We start from the raw sequence: 18,710 nt of genomic DNA on the forward strand, positions 1-18,710 counted from the left end.
TGTTCATTAAGTTTCATGATGTATTCATGACAAGTTCATAACTGGTTCATACAGGTGGTTGTATCATAAAGTATAATATGATATTGTATCAAGTTATAAATTATTGTATTTCATCACATAATACAATATCAAAACATTATTATAATATATTTGCATCATATGATACAATATCACATCACATAATACAACATAATACTGTATCTTATGATATTATATTGTATGATATATATTGTTTTGTATGATATTGTATTAAATATACTATGATAATGTATATGATATATGATACAAACTTATATATTAAAATATTATGTAATACAATACAATATTATACTAGACATCATTGAGATGGTGACCATCTCAAAGGGCCCCACTTATATAATAGACAATAGGATTAAAAGAATTTCAGAGAATTTTGCTTTGACCTTGACTTATAAATTTTGAATTTTCCACCTGGCATAGAGCATCCAATTCAATCACATTAACACTTACATACAGGCATTTTTGTTCAATCTGAGCAAGATTATGCAAATGGGAAATAATCTATGGTCTAAAAGTGATCATAAAGAGATCTGTTATGGCCTTTACATTGACTTGGTTTGGTGGTTTTAAGTAGTATTAGCTAAAAAAGATTAAGTGGGAAGTATATATATTTTCTTTAAAGAGTAGTGTTGTAAAATCGGATCAATTTTACTATCGCTCTTCAAATTGAATTGGCAGATCACAATCGATTATAAAATCAATTATGTAAACTTTCAAATTCCAACAAAGATTAATTTTTTTTCATCCTGAGTGGAAGATCAGCATCAAACAAAATACCTTTTTTATTTATAATTCATATATTAATAGTTTTTTTTCAATGAACTTATCTTCAATTGAATAATTATCATACTTACAGACCAACCTAGGGCAAAATTTTAATTTAAGTTGGATAAGAAGCATGTCAATAAAAATAAAACATTTTCTTAAATTTGTAAAAACTTATCCAATTTGCTAAATTTAATTGATCTGGTACATTCATACATTTTATACATTAAATGTAATTCTGTGAATTCAATGACAAATAAAACTAGAACTGTCCTAATGGGACTAATACCCTCGCAAGGCTAATTTCAAATGGGACAAAAATAAAGGTTTGGAACACATACAAAAAAAAAATTCTGGAATTGTAAAAAAAAAAATTAGTTAACAAAGAAAAATTAAAATCAAAATTGTCAGAATTTCACTGCAAATACATATCTATAACAGTAATACATTTACAAATGTATGTATCTGATGATATATATATTTTTTTTAATTTAAGGTAAATCCATACTCTTAAAATTCTCTGAGGAAAGTTGAAAAATCGAATTGATTTCAACTTAGTAGACTTAAATGTCATCAATTGTTAGAAAAAAAATACATGTCATATCCCGGGATCACACTTTTTGAGATGCCAGATAAACATAAACTAAAGCATATTTTAGCATCAGAAAACTGCATTATTTTGTTAAAAGTAAAATCTTGTAGGCAAAAATTTGTTTTTCTTGTTTAATTTTAATGTCAACTTTATCAGAAAACTAAAATTACAAAAATATTTTAAAATTAATCGTTGGAATAAGAAAAGCCATACAACTGAGTGAAAAGTCAGAAAAAGAATTATTTCCCCTTTGCATCGATAAGATGTATAAAAATTTGGAAATTTAGGATAAAATTAAGTGCGAAAATATCTTGAACCTACCAATAATTCTAATTACATCCATGTGATTATATTCACATAAAATAAATAAAACTAGCTTGCACAATTTTTAAGGAATTCAAAGTTTTACAAAAAAGTGTGACATCACAGAACACTGGATCTACTTTAATTGATTTAAAGAAAAACCAACAAAATGACAATAACCCCTCCCTTTGCAGTAAATGGAAATACCAGTAGCCAAGCAATGCTCATCTGTTGATAAAACTTTCAATATCTTTCTAATAAGAGTCTTGACACATGGAATTAGTTGTTTCAAATTTTCCCCACTTTCTCCTATGGCACAATGGAACTCCATATCAGAAAATTGATCCCATAGGACTATGATTTTCTTTGATGAGCTTGTTAAATTTAATAAACTCCCAAAACATTACCATAATTACCATACTATGTAAAAATAATGTAAAAAAGAAAATATAAATATTACAAACAATTTTAAAATTACCAAAACACTACAATCATATCAGTAATTTTGAATTTCATTTAAATTAATGCCCAATAGGGTCACTTCATCAACTTACTTGACAAATAAATTTAAACAACCTCTAAAAATAGTTTAACTTCTTTATTAAAAATGATATTATTTATTTCCTTATAATGATAGAACTTTTTGTTTACATGAAACAGTTTTATAATAGCCCCAAAACCATCACCCATTTTACAGATTATCAATATCCCCTAAACACATGCTCCATCTGGACCATGGCTCAGATAATGGCTCCCTTGGGACAAATGAATTCAGCCACACTTGTCTTTGATGTTCTTATTAGCTCCTAAGAATTTATCACTGACAAACAACAACTTTGCATTGTCAGTTGATAGAATACTTATAAAAAAAATTTTTTTTTATTAATTAAGACATAAAGACAAAAAATCTCCATCTGGATGTATTTATATAAATATATTTTAGAGTGTTTTCTATTAATTAATTAATAAAATCTGTAAGGATTACCTCCCTTACATTAGTGTACAATATATAGAATAAGGAAAATGAAAACTGTCATAAAATCATTAAATCTTGTCTGATCTCAAAAAAAATTGCAGGTGCACATCTTCAGATAGTGTTCAACATATGTACAAATTTTCAAACTGTTCCATGCAGTAATAAAAAATTCTATAGGGGGGACAAAGTTGCGTCTACAGACAGACGGACGGACGGACAGACGGACAGGGTGAAACCAATATACCCCCCTAAACTTCGTTTGCGGGGGTATAACCAGTCCATGTACTTCTGTCTATTTTGGAGGTATTAGTGCAACCCTTTGACCCAATTACAACCATTGTGTAGCGGATCTGTTTAATTTTGAAGTTAAATGTAATCAAATGGTTTTAGGATTATTTTAGCAATAATTTGGCAGTATTATTAACTAATTACAAGTTTCAAACTGTAATTGCAATATCAGCATGAAAAGTAATAAACATCCGTTGCAATTTTCAATGCACAGTATAGTAATTTCCTATCATATCGCGGGTTCTATGGTATCGCAGTATTTCTGTTTACGTATAGCAGCACGCGCTGAAAATAACATTTGAGGTCGGGATATTTTTAGACATTGTAAACAGAGACACGCTGAACATCACTGCGGCATATAATAGAAGAAACTCACAATAACATTATTACTGAAATATTTCAGTATTGATAGATTTTTCCCAAAAATGATTTAACTACCGCGATATCATAGGACTGGCTAATATCACCCGTTTTTATAACCCATGAGAATAAAACAGTCGCAAGTTACTATTCACAACAGGGGTAAACTGAGCTTGTGGAAGCGTTTTAAGAATTTGATAATTGTCATTTATTGCCTTTTAGTTTAATTAACATGACCATAAACTCAGAATACAGGGCGACTTCAACTTCTCTTACGGAGAAAATTCAAGCAAAGTTACCGATCACAAAGCAAGTTGTCCCCTAGGTTGGTCACTGTATAACAATACTTTAGTCGTTTTATGGATATTGCTCCGCAATAAAAGGTTATCTGTCACGTGACTGAATTTTAGCGACTATCGATGATATAAATTTACTACCGATTGTCGCCAACCTGCTGCCTTCAGCGACGATTTTTCGGTAGTCTGCAACTATCGTAACAACACTATAAAAAAGGATCTTTCTTTATAATCTGATATATCTACAAACATCATATAAAGTCAATGCATACCCTTTAATCGAAGGCACTATGTAAGTGAAGTATGAGCCACATTGGACCAAGGGGAGAGAAGATATGCTCCGGACAAGGATCTTTCATATAATTCTGACCTTTACTTTTGACCTTAAAAATTGGCTCATGGTTACTACAAACCCGTTATTCATAAGCTCTGTTATGCTCCAGACAAGGATTTTTCATATAACTATGCTATGACCTTCACTTTTGACCTTTATGATTGTTCAAGGTCACTAAAAACCCATTATTTATAAGCTCTGTTTATTTGAAGTATGAGCCAAATACCGTATAACGGGTATTTTTTACGTGCTGCTAATTTTTACGAGTTTTATAAATCCGAAAAAATTAAACGCGTAAATTTCACAGAGGTAAAAAAACACCGCATGTAAATTTTCTACATCGTACGTATGAGAGTAATGTTCATGACCTTCAGCTCAGTCCTTGACGGCTGTACATTTAGGTATATTTGAGCGTTTTTTGGTCACGTAGTGATAACAGTTCAGATCTTTCTATTCAGTCTTGAGTATTTTTTAAAACTACGTATAATGCCACATTAGTAGCTAGATGTCTTTTTTTGTCTTTCTTTTTTTCCCGGTAAATCGAACTGAGACGAGCACATGGTGTACATCATATTGATACCCAGATAAATAGGAATAAGTAAAGTGTATATCACATATGAAATAAAGGTAAATGTATAAACACAATCATAAATATAAGGAATCGTTAACGGAAAAACAATTTTCTGATTTGTATGTGTGTTAACTGTAACAAAGTCACGGTGAAACTTTCCCCCCTTTTACCACAGATGATTTTAATTTTACGGACATGTCCAATTTATTAAAAAATTACGCATAAAAATTCAAATCACCCTATTTTATGACAAATTAGTAGAAAGTATATATTCTCTGAAAAAAGGATATTTGCACGGTACGATATGACCTTGACCCTTGACCTACAAACTTTATTCAAGGTCACTGCACACCCAAAGACCATAGACTATGTGAGTGAAGTATGAGCTAGATTGGACCAAAGAGAGAGACGATATGCTTCAAACAAGGGTTTTATTTGTAATTCTGCGATGACCTGAACTTTTGACCTAGAAACTTCAAGGTCATGCACACCCTTAACCAAAAGGCACTCTGTGGGTGAAGTATGAGCAACACTGGGCCAAGGGGAGAGAAGATATGCTCCGGACAATCTATCTCGGATGAACAAACGCCCGGATGAATGGACGGATGGATGGTCAGACCATGATCACTATAAGGCGCCCGCAGAGCAGGGCCCTAGTGAAACAATATCATATCATACAATATTGTATCATAATATAAAATATCAAATACAACAATATTATATAATACTATAACATATCATAATATACAAAAAGTTTGATACAATATCACATTGTAACATATAATTTTTTTTACAATATAATATTACGTGATAAAATATTGTATCATATAATATAATAATATAATAGTTCATTGTATTATATTATAAAATACTGTATTATAATCAAAGGCCTGAAGGGCCTATGAGTCGACTTGCTCTGAACGTGTTGTCAATATTTGGATGAATTTTTTTTTATTACATTGTTAGTAATAAAAAAAATTCTGTCTTTTGTAAATTAATTAAACATAGGTGAACAAAGATAATTATCAAATTAATTATTAGATTATTTGATAATAATATTTAGATATCCTATTCATTTAAAAAATTATCTTTCACGATTCATGATTTTTTCTATCTTTAATATGTTGTAGCCAGTGATAATAACATACCTCTATACTTAATTCATGAATTATTTTAAATTCTGCGTGTGGAAAGCAAAAAAGGTTCAATAAATGTCTGATTCCTGAATCATCAACTCGTGTCAGTACTTTCAGTACTTTGATTCAACACGTTCTGTTGACATTTCAATGATAGACTGGCAATGCCTGCCAGACTGTCAATGCATAATATCGTAGGATAGAGACAAAGGACCGGTATATTTCAATGACGAAGAAATAAGAACTATTTGCATTATATCGCACATTATTAATTCACGTTTGTGCTCAAAATCCACTCAAAGAGATCCAATGACAGCAAGTGTCTTCTCGCTTCGCGAGCAGGGTTTTTCTTAAAATAGATTTTATGCTTAATATGGAAGAAGGTTTTCCCCGTGTAAGTTGTCGAATTCATGGGCGGCCATTGAACAAAAATTACTTTGATTTGTTTTATTTTTCAAACATCAAGAAAAACTTTTAAAATATATATGTCTAAAAAAAGATAAAATTGTTTAACCATTTCAAATTGGCAATCACGCAAACAAAACAGGTTAATGAATGCACTATTTTCATTAGCGCATGAAGAATGTAGTGCAAAATTTTCGCAGAAACGGCTATGATAACAAGGACTCGCTCGCTACGCTAGCCGACTCAAAAATCATGTTATATCATTTAACAACAAACACATCTATCAGGCAAGTTTGAGTAAGGTAGGATTTCTTTTTACCATCCTTGATAATGGAATTAGGCTCTGTATCTGAAGCTACCACTGAGATTCATTATTGTTAAATCAACCACATGCAAGTTCGAAATAGTACTACAGAAGGTTCCACTTCATCTGATAGTGGTTAATCGAATACTTCGGTTAATCTGATAAAATATTAAAACACTGAACCATTTCTTATATATCCCTTTATATTTTTGGTTAATCTGATAGGATTGTAACCGTGTAATAATGATTTCCCGCCCTCTTACACCTATATATTCCTTTGTTTAACTGGTTGACACCCCTTTTATGTACACAGTAACTCTTTGAAGGGCATTAGTTACACACATGAGTGACTCCCTTTTCGTAAGATGAAAGCTACTGAGATCAATAGTTGTTTCAGATGTGGTATAAACATTTGGTATAAATTTCATGTAAATCTGTCAAAATTTGTAGGCATGAGAGCGCTTACAAGGTCAATTTTTGGATAAAACGGAGTCTTTATTGTGGTCAAAGTCCCATACCTCCAACAAAAAGTATCGACCAATGCTGATTTTCGAACTTGACCAAAGTATTAGTGGTATAAACATTTGGTATAAATTCAATGAAAATCCGTCAAAATTTGTAGGCACGAGAGCCCTTACAATGTCAATTTTTGAATAAAACGGAGTCATTATTGTGGTCAAAGTCCCATAACTCCAACAAAAAGTACCGACCAATGCTGATTTTCGAACTTGACCAAAGTAATAGTGGTATAAACATTTGGTATAAATTTCATGTAAATCTGTCAAAATTTGTAGGCATGAGAGCGCTTACAAGGTCAATTTTTGAATAAAACGGAGTCATTATTGTGGTCAAAGTCCCATAACTCCAACAAAAAGTACCGACCAATGCTGATTTTCGAACTAGACCAAAGTATTAGTGGTATAAACATTTGGTATAAATTTAATGAAAATCCGTCAAAATTTGTAGGCATGAGAGCGCTTACAAAAAAGTGTGACGGACGGACACACGGAAGCACGGACACACGGCATTTCTATGTCCCCGCTTCGCATTGCGGCGGAGGACAAAAATAGGTAATCACAGATAACAAAGCTCACCGAGACAATTAAGGTATCATCTTTATGTGCATCACCTTTATGAGACCACCTCTATCATATTACATGAAAATCAAAGTTAATGATTTTGGAAATTCATGGATAATTTTGACACAATATCGTGTATCATGTTAAAAATTGAATGATAATGATAATCATATCTTCATTTCATACGAAATTGTAAGATTCAATGTTTATCAATACAATAATATTTAATATGATATTGCATCCTATGACACTTGAAATATATCACATATAATACAATATACACAGTATTATAAAGTACATTAGCATATATATATATCACATAATAGATCCAAATATTGTAACATATAATACTATATATGATATTGTATTGTATGGTGTTATATCATATTTGATACATAATATGATTATATTGTATAATATCATAAAATATAGTTTGATACAACATTGTATTATATCATATGATACAGAATCATGTGATATAATAATATGTTTTAAAATGCTATATCATTTTATACAATATTGTATCATATGATATTATATATAACAATATCATATAATACAATTTCATGAGATATAATGAATCAATATCAAAATATACAAAATTTTATCATATGATTTGATATTATATTTTATACAATATCTATTATTTTATTTTATCACAATATATATTGTGCGCCGTAAATTGCAGATTTTTACTATGAGAGGCACTGTAGCTCCCAGGTCGTCCATCAGAATTGTTTCAAACCGGAAGCTACAGACCTGCAGCTATTTATAACCTTATACCTTACTCACTTGATCGATGAATACACTCAAATGAAAAATTGAAAAATGTTGTCATATGATATGTTAAAGAGCTATTACATGTATAATCAATGCATAGGCGTCAGAACTGGGTGGAGGCCAACACCCCCCCCCCCCCCCCCCACGACTTTTTTTTTAAAAGTTAGACATAGCCATACTCAAAATCATTTTTTTTCTTGTCAAGATATCTGATAAGGTCTACCCCCCCCCCCCCCCCCCCCCTTCAATGAGCCTCAGAGTGCAATGTATTGACAAGCATATCTCTCTGTTTTACTAAGGCCCACCCTTTATTTTCATCTTTATTCAAAATCAACGTTAACAAATGGCTACAAATCAAGATGATTTTCCGCTGTAATTTTTCTTTAAAATAGCGATAATGCATTTATCCCCGTAACAGTAATGTTTTAAACTGTTTTAAAGAGGTCGTTTTAATTTAATTGTGTCTGAAAAACCAACAAAAATGGTGTAGTTTCTTCGTATAAGGAGGGGGCCCCAAAAGGTTGTTACAGCATATCATCCTTAAATTTTTCTGTACAAGTATTTAATGTTTAGCGATACATTTCTAGTGATAATCAAAATTTCAGCGTCAATCGTAGAATTATAAGCAAGATGCAGAACTCACAATTCTGCTTGGTTTGAGTCAATTTTTTGTTCACAAGAGTTAATTACATTCAACTTAAGATTTTTAAACTTGGTATTTCCTATTAAGAATGGACAAAAGAATGGCCTCAGTTCTGTGAGCAAAGCTCTGTATCTTGCTTATAATTTGAAACTTGACACAGCTGAATATGGTTAGTAAAGAAAAAAATGTAAACAATTAAAACAGAGGAAACATGCACTAAAACAATTAAATATAAAAATAATTAAAACAATATATATACCTATATATTTCTAGCAGCAAAAACAATCACCGTTTAGACTGAAAACGCAGAGCATCTTAACAAAACACGTTGCACTATACCGGTATTCAACCATAACGTAGAGATCGTACCGAATTACCCATAGAATGTATAGTATTTAATACATTGTAAGTGCATCAGATTTTGCTAATTTGGTACAGGTAAACAATTAACTGTCTGATTTTCCGAAGTCTATATTTGATTCGATGCTTAAAAATTCCAAAATACAGATATTTCCCCTCAAGTTAAAAAGCATAAACAAAATTCAAAACAACGTAAAACCACGGTCATGAGTGAAAATGTCAACGCATTGATTGATTTACCCTCAATTCACTTCATGAAATCGGCACAAATATATTTAGCATATTTCAAGTATCCCTTCGCATGTAAACTGTTGCACAACAAGTAAATTCATCTTTGTCAGTTTGACCCGTTTGTCATACGTCAACATTCAAACATGGCTGCTTTGTACAAAGAACTTTCGTTTTCGATATGGAATACCGAACCCGAAGTTATAAACTGATTGACCGCGATTGTCTCTTTATTTTTATTTTTGTAAATTACTCAAATTTGAAACAGAATTAGCCGATAATTTTTGCAATTTATATTTTCCTTTACATAAGGATTATTGGGTGCGTATTTTTACCCCAATGAACCCCACAGGAATGGGGTAATTGAAAAAAGTATTTGTAATTGAGCGTAATTAATTACATTTTTCAAAGTATTTGAAAGTAATTTGTAATTGAGTCTGTCTTCAATTACAAGTAATTGAATGTATTTAAATACATTCCAAAAATATTGTGTATTTTCAATTACTTTTCTATTACATCTCAATTCCTTTTTTCCCAAGAAGGTGTCTTATAATGATAAATAGAACTTATACTTGTTTGGCATGGACTTTTGTTTATACAATAATTAAATGTCCCATAATAATTCATATGTTTATACAGCATAACACACTGCCCAGGGCAATAGGTAAAGATCTAATTTTGTGGAGGTGTGAACTCCTCTAAGACCCAAGAACCCCCATTGATTTTAGACTTAAGGGAGTCAAAATATCTCATTCTTGTGAATTATAACAATTTTTATTTATATACTGATATGCTGCACTTCTGAAAGTTGTACTTTCTGAATAAACATAGTTTTAATATGTGAATAAAAATTAATTCACTATAGAGAAAATATTATACAGAACCAAAAATGAACTCAATGGTACTTAATGAATTTAATGTTAAAGAAAATTTTTCTAGAAATTTTCAAGAAATCTGATCTGAACTGAACTATACAACCTTAAAGACCATAACCGTACATAAAACTCTGTATATCTTAATGCTGTTAATATATGTATATGTTCTCAAGATAAAAATAAAACTAAAGTATTTGAAATGAAATTAATTACATTTATCAAAGTAATTGAGAGTAATTAATTACATTTTAAAAAATCAATGTAATTGTAATTGCAGTTATTGATAAAATTGATAAAAGTTATTGATAAAATTGTCAATGAATTTGAAAGTAATTTATAATTAATTACTTTTCAAAGTAATTGACCCCAACTCTGGAACCCCAATGATACCCCAATGATACCCCAATGAACTTTGAAATACCCCAATGATACTAAGTATGTTCATAATTGATACACTAAATGAATTTTATGTACCAACATGTTACACAAATGAATGAAATTTCAACTACGCAACATTTTTTCACCGATTGATTTCCCAGTGAACCCATTGTTATCCCAACCAAATTTCATTGATACCCCCACGAACCACAATGAACTTAAAATGAGCTCTGTGCAATGATTCATTCACCAATGAATTTTAATTTTCCAAATGATACAAAAATAAATCTCATTGATACAAGAATGTACCTGTACTTAATGAACAATTAACTCCAACCAGACCCTGAATAACATTAACTTACCAATGATACCGTATTTTAGCTGTAATGATACCTAAATAAGCCCCAGTGATACTTTGACGAACCCCAACAATACCTAGACATTATTTAAAAGCCCACCCCCACCCCCTAACCAAAGTTTTGGTTTTTTTTTTTGGGGGGGGGGGGGAGGGAGGGTTATAGGAATTATCTTGTCCATAAGTCTGTCTGTGCAAAATTTGTCTGGTCAATACTTATACTTATGAAGAAACACTGATGGTGCGATAGCGATAACGCGATGGTGCGATAGCGATAACGCGATGGTGCAATAATGATGACGCGATAGTGCGATAGCGAGACGCGATGATCTAATGTGTCATTGTAAGTTCTCTATCGTGCTATCGTCATTGTATCATCGCACCATCGCTCTATCGACTATTTATTAAAGGATTTCATTCCAATCAACCATTATTCTTTTGATGACAAAAAAATGCTAGAATGTTTATTTAATGTATACAATAATAACCAATTAATAAAATTAGTTATTCGAGCTAAAATTTGATTGCCTAATTAAAAAATAAAATAAAAATGCCCAATTATATCTAAGTATTTGCAGGCATGTTGTACCAGGAAGATGGAGTAAAGAAAGATTTTGTTTTGTAGTTGTAACAGGGTTTACTTTCATATAATCAACAACCATTCTGGGAATTTGGCATAAGCAATTCATGCCTCTACCGGTGTTATATAGTGCCATCCCCCAACCACCCCCCCCCCTTCGGACAAATTACATAGCAGTTTCATCCTTCGAAAAAATGGTATTATGGTACATTTTCTACCACGGAAAGCTGGTTATATAGTGGGATTATCTCCCTTTTATGGTCAGGTTTTCCCCATGGAAAGCCTAATTTATAGTATTGTTTACCCATTCTTCTATTTCGGCAATGTTGATGGCGGTCCATTCGTATTTATTACTTTATCTCAGATAAAATTTATTACTCATAAAAAAAGAAATATATATATTTAGCTCCTCCAAGAAATAAACTGATACATCTTGACAAAATTTGAAGGCGCCCACCTGAAGGATTAAAACAATCAACCTACGACATTAAGCGCACTTATAAATAAACCCGAGTTCGATCCCCGTGATCGACATAGGTAGTATGTGATAGGGTATGGCGGTCGCCCGCTTGGACACGTGGGTTCTCTCCGGGTCCTCCGGCTTCTTCCCACACCAATGACCCCTTCGCGCTAACATCCGTGCCAACGAGAGATATTAATATAAGTTGTAGAACTTGTTTATCAATCGTTGTAAAATAAATAAAGTTCAGTTCAGTTCATAAATAAACATAGGTAATCATAGATTACTAAGCTCACCGAGACGGAGCATCACCCTTATGAGACATCACCTTCATAAGACCACCTTTATCATTTTATATGAAAATCATACTTTATGATCTTGGTTATTCATGGATTCTGTTTTGACAAAATATTGTATATCATCTGATAATTTTTTTCATGATAATCATATGTTCATATGTTTATCAATTCAATGATATAAAATTAAATATTGCATCATGTCATATATATAATATATATCATATAATACAATAAAATACCGTAATAAACAATAATGAGATATGATATTGTAACGTATGATATGACAATGTATTGTGTTATACCTTATTGTATTTGATCACATAATACAATATCATAAAATATAATACAATATAGTATTATATTACAATATCATATTACATAATACATCATAACATTGAAACATGATATTATATTGTATAATATAGTATGATATTGTATTGAATGACACTGAAACATATTTGATACATTATATGATATTATATCATATAATACAATATAATTTGATTCCAACATTGTATCTTATCAAATGATACAATATTATGTGATAAAGTAAAATATTATAAAATACATTATTATATGATACATATTGTATCATATGACACAAAAATATATATTACAATATCATATAATACAATTTCATGTGATATGATAATATATCATATAAACCAAAATCATATCATACAATATCGTATGATACAATATAATATAATATTACAATATCATATAATACAATTTCATGTGATATAATTCTTTATTACTAAAACCAATATCATATTATAAATATTGTATGATACAATATTATAGAATATACAATATTGTATCATAGGATACAATATAATATTTTGCAATATCTTATGTAATTGTATCATTTGATAAAATAATAAATTAAAAATACAATATAATATTATACAATATTGTATCATAATATACAATACTATACATAACAATATCATGATACAATATCATATCATAAAATATCAAAAAAATTGATACAATATCATATCGTGTCGTATAACTTTTTATAATATAACATATGATATCATATTGTATCATATCAAACAATATTGTTTCATATCATACAATACTATATCATAGGAATCATGTTATATCATTTATCAACAAACACATCTATCTATCGATCTGGTTTGAGTGAGGTAGGAGATTTCTTTAGCATCCTTGATAATGGAGATCAGGCTCTGCATCTGAAGCAACCTGTGCGTTTAATTTATAATAAAGTTTAATCAACTATGCAAGCTTTCATCTATAAAACATGTGACCTGTTCCAAAAAACTAAACCTCATCCAGCATCCGAAACCTATGACTCAGATTCAGCATTCAAGCCCATCAGGTGCATTGGCATCTGAAGCTACCTCTGCGATTCATTCATATTACAGTTAAATCAACTATGCAAGTTTGAAATAGTATACTATCATCTATTAAACATGTGACCTGTTCCAAAAAACTTAACTTTATCCAGCATCCCAAACCTATGGCTCACACTCAGCATTCAAGCCTGTCAGGTGCATCAGTATCATAAGACACACCATCCATGGAAGTCTGGTGAAGTAAGGACAAGTAATAACTAAGATATCATCATCAGAGGGCACCTGTTTCAAAAACTTTATTTAACCAGCTCTTAAAACCTTAACCTCCTCCAGCATCCGAATCCTATTGCTCAGATTCAGCATTCAAGCTTGTCAGGTGCATCAGTATCATAAGATGCACCATCCATACAAGTTTGGTGAAGTTAGGACCAGTAGTAACTAAGATATAATATCAGAGGGCACCGGCAACAAAAACTTTAACCAGCTCTAAAAACCTTAACCTCTTCCAGCATCCGAAACCTATTGCTCATATTCAGCATTCAAGCTTGTCAGGTGCATCAGTATCATAAGACGCATCATCCATACAAGTTTGGTGAAGTTAGGACCAGTAGTAACTTAGATATTGCTATCAAAGGGCTCCCGCAACAAAAACTTTAACCTGCTCCAAAAACCTTAACCTCTTCCAGCATCCGAAACCTATTGCTCATATTCAGCATTCAAGCTTGTCAGGTGCATCAGTATCATAAGATGCATCATCCATACAAGTTTGGTGAAGTTAGGACCAGTAGTAACTTAGATATTGCTATCAATGGGCACCTGCAACAAAAACTTTAACCTGCTCCAAAAACCTTAACCTCCTCCAGCATCCGAAACCTATAGCTCAGATTCAGCACTCAAACCTGTCTGGTGCATCAGTATCATAAGACACACCATCCATGCAAGTTTGGTGAAGTACGGACCAGCAGTAACTAAGATATTGCTATCAAAGGGCACCTGCAACAAAAACTTTAACCTGGTCCAAAAACCTTAACCTCCTCCAGCATCTGAAATTTAGGACCCAGATTCAGCATCCAAGTCTTTCAAGTCCATAAGTAGGTCCAGATGCATCATCCATGCAAGTTTGGTGAAGACAGGACAAGTAATAGCTTAGATACAGGACCTGCAACAAAAACTTTAACCAGGTCCGGACGCCGACGCCGACGCCACCGCCAAGGGTATAGCATAAGCTCTCCTTGACTTCGTCTCGGTGAGCTAAAAATTACATCAAATTTGAAGGCGCCTAAACAAGGAGGACTAGTAATGATTAAGGGACTTGGGGTCGTTTGACACATAACGATTTCGACGCAGGTTCCAACAAATATAATGAAGGGGACAGTTTAATGAAGGATTCACTTTAGAATCTAGTTTCACCTAAGTGACACAAGCCCTATATGTAGTTTTGGCAATATATCGTCATCGCACTATCGACCCCAAACTTGATGGTGCGATGGCACGATAGTGAGCTACATGGACCTATCCGGATTCCATAATGGTATGATGTAAATTTAGTTTTAAAAAAAGATAACCATAACAAACATGAAAGCGTTATGGAATCCAGATAAGGCCATCGACTGTTTTGCGCAAGAGAGAAAACACGCCAGGCAGTGAATATATAAACGGATTTTATATGAGAAATTGACCTTACTAGGTTGATAAACTTCACTCTCTAATAATAATTAGGTATTACAAATAAGCCTTGACCTTCTAGCTAACAACATAAATATTTAAATTATAGGTAAATAAACAAAAAAAGAAATGCAATTAAAGAATACCACATGATCAATGCATGGATATAAACGGGGAGGGTGATAATTCACTTTCAAATTAATTACAAATTAACACATACACTCCATATTTAGCGAAATAAGATTCAATTCCATTCCAGTATACTAGTGAGCTATTAGATATGATACCATCTTCGATGTCACATTTGGGCGATATTAGAGATTTATTTTAGGATTTTCTATAATTCTTACTTGATTTCTATTTTCTTGCATGTCAACATACTTATGTTGCATGTTGACATGGCATGTGATAGACTTAAAGGGTGAACCAGTCGACTTTCAGAAACGCATTTTATATAAATCTTTTCTCATAATTACGAGATCTTTTCTCATAATAATGAGATAATTAACTAGTTATAAAGAGATCTTTGCTCGTAAATACGGGATAATTAACTCGTAATTAGGAGATCTTTTCTCGTAAGAACGAGATCTTTTCTCGTAATAACGAGATCTTTTCTCGTAATTCCAAGAAAATTAACTTGTAATAACGAGATCTTTTCTGGTAATTACGAGACAATTAACGACAGATTGGTAGTTAATACTTATATTATTTTGCTCCTCTAAATATTCAGCCATGGTTTTGTTTTTTTTTAATTTTTTTTTTAAAGAATAGTTAAAAAAAGAATTAAGAAAACTTTCAGTCAAAAATGAACACAAAAGGGGGGAAAACCATGATATTAATGTGTAAACGGTGTTTATAATTCACATGCTTGCGCGGAATATTTTTTAACTATGCAGATATTTAGTATCATTGGGGTTTTTTCAAAGTTCAGTAGGGTATCATTAGGGTTCATTGGGATATCATTTGGTATCATAGGGGTATCATTGGGGTTAATTGTGGTATCATTGGGGCATCATTGGGGTATCATTGGGGTTCACTGGGGTATCATTGGGGTATCTTTGGGGTTCATTGGGGTAAAAAGACGCAGCGGCTTCATAATTTATGCAAAATTACGTTGAATTTGACTCAGTAGTTCTTGAGAAGAAGATTTTTTAAAATGTACCCACATTTTTCTACAGTTTCGAGGTTTTCTCCGTTTTAAATAATGATCGGTCTTTCATTTCTGCATTTTATAATCACCTTTCTATAGGATTGCTTTCTGCCAAATTTGGTTGAAATTGGCCAAGTGGTTTTAGAGAAAGTTTAAAATGTAAAAAGTTTACAGACAGACGGACGGACGACAGACAAAAAGGTGATCAGAAAAGCTCTTTTTTTTTTAGCTCAGATGAGCTAAAAAAAAATCTTAACCTCCTCCAGCATTCGAAACCTAAGGCTCAGATTCAGCATTCATGCCTGTCAGGTGCATCAGTATCATACACGAACCATTGATGCAAGTTTATTGAAGTTAGGACCAGCAATAACTAAGATATAATCATCAGAGGGCACCTGCTCCAAAAATGTTAACCAGCTCCAAAAACCTTAACCTCCTCCAGCATCCAAAACCTATGGCTCAGATTCAGCATTCATGCCTGTCAAGTGCATCAATATCATAAGACGCACCATTGATGCAAGTCTGGTAAACCTAGGACCAGTAGTATCATCAGAGGGCACCTGCAACAAAAACTTTAACCAGCTGAAAAAACCTTAACCTCCTCCAGCATTCGAAACATATGGCTCAGATTCAGCATTCAAGCCTGCCTGGTGCATCAGTATCATAAGACACACCATCCATGCAAGTTTGGTGAAGTACGGACCAGCAGTAACTTAGATATTGCTATCAAAGGGCACCTGCAACCAAAACTTTAATTTGCTCCAAAAACCTTAACCTCCTCCAGCATCCGAAACCTATAGCTCAGATTCAGCACTCAAGCCTGTCTTGTTCATCAGTATCATAAGACACACCATCCATGCAAGTTTGGTGAAGTTAGGACCAGGAGTAACTTAGATATTGGAATCAAAGGGCACCTGCAACAAAAACTTTAACCTGTTCCAAAAACCTTAACCTCCTTCAGCATCTGAAATTTAGGACCCAGATTCAGCATCCAAGTCTTTCAAGTCCATAAGTAGGTCCAGATGCATCATCCATGCAAGTTTGGTGAAGATAAGAGAAGTATGTAATAGCTTAGATACTTAGAACAACAAGAGGCCCATGGGCCACATCGCTCACCTGAACAGCAGTTCCTTGTAACATTACATTTCGTAGCATATGCTTTTTCTATTTTAAACATTGAACCCCTTTCTGGGGACCCAGTTATGGTCCGAGGTTTATGGTTGGCTTGAACAACATAAATAGTAACATAGGAATGAAAATGTGTAGCACTGCGGTGGGACCGCACGTACACAACCTAAAAAACTGAACGTAGAAGAGTTCCACTTCAAGAGGAATAACTATCAGACTGTACAGAACATCAAGAAAGATAACTCTTGGTTCCACTACATTAGAGTTTACACAATTTGAGGATCCTTGCATAGTAATCTCACAAACTGTAGCATTATAGTTCTCGAGAAAAAATTTTTTAAAACATTTTCAATATATCTTTCTATGTTAAACTTTGAACCCCTCTTGGGGCCACAGTATTAGTCCAGTGCTAAAGTTTTAATTATTTGGAATCTACATTATTTAAGGATGCTTGCATAGTTATCTCACAAGCTGAAGCATTATAGTTCCCTAGAAAAAGATTTTTCAACATTTTCCCTCTATATTTCTATGCTAAACTTTGAACACCTCTTGGGTCCCCAGTATTAGATTGAGGTCACGGCTTTTATAATTTCGAATCTACACTATTTGAGGGTGCTTACGTAGTTATCTGATAAATTGATGCATTGTAGTTCTCGAAAAGAAGATTTTTAAACATTTTCCATATATACCGGTACTTCTACATTTAACTTTAAACCCATCTTGGGTCTCTAGTATAAGTCCAGGGGTCACTATTTTAAAACTGTCGAACCTTCATTATCCAAGGTTGTATGCATGATAGTAATCTCACAAATTGAAGCATTGTAGTTCTCGAGAAGAAGATTTTATAACATGTTACCTTTATATTTCTATAATAAACTTTGACCCCATCTTGGGACCCCAGTATTGGTCCGGGGGTCACGATTTTACCAATTAGGAATCTACATAAGGGAAGGATGCATGCATAGAAATTCAACAACCTAAAACATTGTAGTTCTTGAGAAGAAAATTTTTAAACTTTTCCTTTATGTTTTTTTAA

At 32.4% G+C, this 18,710-nt stretch overlaps 1 protein-coding gene across 1 annotated transcript in view; it reads right to left on the reverse strand.

The window, feature by feature from the left end:
• The window catches only part of LOC128167220 (phosphatidate cytidylyltransferase, photoreceptor-specific-like), a 108,989-nt gene that overhangs the window by 38,814 nt on the left and 51,465 nt on the right, over positions 1–18,710 (reverse strand). The window lies entirely within an intron of this gene.

The sequence above is a fragment of the Crassostrea angulata genome, chromosome 10 (assembly GCF_025612915.1).
Source record: "Crassostrea angulata isolate pt1a10 chromosome 10, ASM2561291v2, whole genome shotgun sequence".
NCBI lineage: Eukaryota > Metazoa > Mollusca > Bivalvia > Ostreida > Ostreidae > Magallana > Magallana angulata.